This window comes from Rhincodon typus, chromosome 41, assembly GCF_021869965.1.
Source record: "Rhincodon typus isolate 14 chromosome 41, sRhiTyp1.1, whole genome shotgun sequence".
NCBI lineage: Eukaryota > Metazoa > Chordata > Chondrichthyes > Orectolobiformes > Rhincodontidae > Rhincodon > Rhincodon typus.
Window position 1 is genome coordinate 3944427 of NC_063372.1, and position 3732 is coordinate 3948158.

At 44.0% G+C, this 3732-nt stretch overlaps 1 protein-coding gene across 1 annotated transcript in view; it reads left to right on the forward strand.

Moving 5' to 3' along the window:
- The first annotated feature begins 2013 nt into the window (after positions 1 to 2013).
- The window catches only part of LOC109924123 (cytochrome c oxidase assembly protein COX14 homolog), a 6662-nt gene continuing 4943 nt past the window's right edge, over positions 2014 to 3732 (forward strand). The window contains exon 1 of the mRNA XM_020524139.2: positions 2014 to 2246. The gene's annotated coding sequence lies outside the window, so the exon portion shown is untranslated. The remainder of the gene's footprint in view (positions 2247 to 3732) is intronic.

Genomic DNA, 3732 nt, shown 5'->3' on the forward strand with positions numbered 1-3732 from the left:
TAAAACAAAATTCTAATGGTATGCTGTTCCAATAAATACAAGTCCCACTTATATAAACTAAAATAAAAAAGAATAGAACTTCGTCCCTCGAAATTACAGCCAGGGTACATCTTCCGGAATGTTCTGTGCCTTCTCCATTGATCTTTGGTCAGGAATGCCTTCTCCTTCAAATTCTTGTGTCAGGAATATTAGCTAAGAGTGTTGCGGTACCTTTATTAGATGATGCTTTCTCTAAGAGCTGAGAGAGCTGATCTCTTATCAGATGGCAGTTGGTTCTCTGCTGATTTTGCAACTGTCCCTGTCTTTTATACCCTTGATATACCCAATTTCTTACAACAGGGTTGGTCCTATGCTGACAAAACCATCAGATTTAAATTAAATTGTTTTTCTGTATCTAAGTGCCTGTTTAAATTAATTGTCTAACTTCAAACTTGTTGTCTTGACCTGCTCCTCTGATGCTGCTTGGCCTGCTGTGTTCATCCAGCTCTACACCTTGTTATCTCAGATTCTCCAGCATCGGCAGTTCCTACTATCTCTAAAACAAAACTGCTGCCTGGATTGCTAACCACACAGCTTTTTGATACAAATGTTTCAATTCAAGGGCTCTCTGTGCACCTGCAAACCCACAAGCTGCTGCCTGCAGACTTTTTTCAAATCTCCAAGCCTAGAAAAAGCACAACATCTTTTAAAGAGACCACACACTCTCCCCACCCCCATCATTTTACAAAGATTAAATACTAACGTCCTCCCTTCCAATCCACAAGTACTCGACCCAACTTCGCAACAACTTCAAATTGAATCCCATTCAGAAAGGCAGCTTTGAGGTGAGTTGATTCTCCTATTGATCTTCAAGATCATTGTTACTTCTGTCTTCCTTGTTTAGAGTAACTTCTAAGAATCTGACATGAGCACTAACCATACTGACTGCTGTACCATTAACTGTCACAATATGGAGTCTATTTCTTCCCACTGAACTAATTCATTTAAAGCCCTCAATCTGTGCAGCATTTCCAACCTTCAGGGATGTCTGTTCATCAAACCCTGATGATCTCCTGATGAATTTGTCTGAAGCTGGACCAGTTTGTCGTTGGCAGTAGCCCAGAGGAACTCTTTGAATCATGACTGATGACATACTTTGACAAATAGGAAAATTACTTAGAAGCATTTTTGAACATTAGCATGGGCTATGAGTTGAGTTAAAAGCATTTAAAATGTACTTTTCCACGACTGATCATAAAAATATCTTATTTTTCAGCATCATGAAACCGGTTTGGGATGATTGAATTTAGTAGTTTGCTTTGACATCATTGAAGATAAAGAAAAATCATTTTTCTTTATGTTATGTTTCAAGCCACCAGTTATAATCTCTTAATTAATATAAAACAAAGAACTGTGGATGCTGGAAATCTAAAACAAATTGCTGGAGAAACTCAGCAAGTTTGGCAGCATCTGTAGAGAGAAATCAGTTAATGTTCTGAGTCCCGTGACCTTTCTTCACAGTTCTGCTTTTGAGATATTTTCTGATCATGTTCAGAGATGTTATGACACACCTCTGGAGCAGGTGGAATTTGAACCCGGGCCTCCTGTGTCAGAGGTAGGGACACTGTCACTGCACCTGAAGAGCCCCTCAGTTCTGATTTTGATTCATAAACTCTCAACTGTTTAATTGCAGTGATAATTATTTTATAATATATTGGTTAGCTATCTCAGAATGGAAGAGTCAACGACAAAATTTGCAGCACAGAAACAGACCATTTGGTCTCTCACATCTATAATAGCATTTCAGATCCACATGAATCTACCTTCAGTCCCTCTTTCAACTAACCCTATTAAAATGGAATGGTGCAGTGGTAGTGTCTCTTGAGTCATAGTGCACCAAAACAGACCCCTTAGCCCAACTCATCCATGTGACCAGGTTTCCTAAACTGAAAAAGTCCCATTTGCCTGCAATTGGCCCATATCTGTCTAAACCGTTCCCTCACCCCGGAACTATCCAGATTTGGGTCCTGGCTTCTATAAAAACTTGCCAATCCGGCTACTGACGCTGCAATTTTTTTTCTCGATTTGGAGGATGTGGGTGTCGCTGGCTCGGCCCAGCGTTTATTACCATCGAGAAATCTAAAAATTAAAATATACAGCAGCGGCTGTGCGGAGGGAGAGAGGGCGTTGGGCCTGTGACCTTTGACCCGTGTTTTCAGCGGACGCCGCTCGAGCTGGAGGAGGACGGAGACGGAGACGGAGACTCGGTGAGTGAGTAATTCGGTGAAAGTTCTGCTTTGCCGTTCCTTTTAAACTCGGTTTTGGAACCGAGACTTTCTCTGTGTTCAGGCGGCAGGAGCAGCGCCCGGTGGCTAATCCTGTGCTGGGGAAGCGACAGCGAGAAATGTGGCCTTCGGGCCTGGCGAGAGTCGAAGCCTGGACGCGGGCCGCCTACAGGTAGCCTAGTTGCAAATACAGGCAGTCGAGCCTAAACTTGATCCCGGGCCGAATTTGGAGATAATGCGCCACTGGGCCCATCTATCTAGGAAAAAGCGGAGCTCGAGGCACCGAATGAGGCCTCAATACCCTTCCGCTTTGCTGAAATCAAACTAGAAAGTGCTGGAGAAACTCAGCAGGTCTGGCAGCATCTGTGGCGAGAAATCTGAGACGAATTTTTAATTCAAAAATATACTTCATTCATAAAGTCTTTAAATTACAGTCACAGACACAGTTCAGTTCTGTACAGTAGCATGTCAAGGAAACAAACCAAAGACATCTCTTAGTTAAGACCATATTTACATACATCTGGGGTATCAGAGGGGTGTGTTCACTTAACAGAGCCCCATTTACCTTCAGCAGGAAGACCTTATTTGGTGGTCTTTCCCCACTACATCTTGGCAGCAGGCTCCAAGCTTTAGTGTGTCCCTCAGAACGTAGTCCTGGACCTTGGAATGTGCTGGTCTGCAACATTCCTTGTTCTGAAAGACCAAGTTGCAGGCAGACCAAAGAGCATCTTTCACTGAATTGATGGTCCTCTAGGCACAGTCAGTGTTTGTCTCAGTGTGTGGCCTGGGGAGCAGACTGTAGAGCACAGAGTCCCACATCACAGAACAGCTCAGGATGCACCTCAACAAAAAAAAACTACATCTTTCTCCAGACTTCCTTTGCAAAAGCACATTCCAATAGGTGTTGTGTGACAGCCTCCAGATCCCACTTCCCCCCAGCAGCTGCTTCGAGGGCAGCGTGTAATGGCACATACTGACCAAGCATACATAAAGGATCTCACAGATAGTGACCTTCTCATCACCAACCAAGCGATGTCTTGGTGTTTGATAGAAAGTTCTGGTGATGATGGATTCTGCCAAATGACTTTGACAGTCTGTTCAGGGAACCACGTGACAGGATCCACCTTCTCCTTTTCCCTCAGGGTGTCATGGATGCTAATGTGCTGACCACTTCCTGATGGACTTGTAGTCAAAGGTGTTTCTCTTTGCAAATTTCTCCATGAAGGACTGGTGACATGGAACAGTCCAACTACGTGGTGTGTTCTGTGGCAGTGAGGCCAGTCTTATCTTCCGCAACACCAGGGACAGGTAGAACCTCCGTACGTAATGACACTTGGTGTTTTGTAACCGAGGGTCTACAGACAGCTTTATACAGTCACACACAAAGGTGACCATCAGGAGGAGGGAGTCGTTGGGTAAGTTTCTAGCCAACAGACCCCCCCCCCCCCCAATCTCCCAGATCATACAA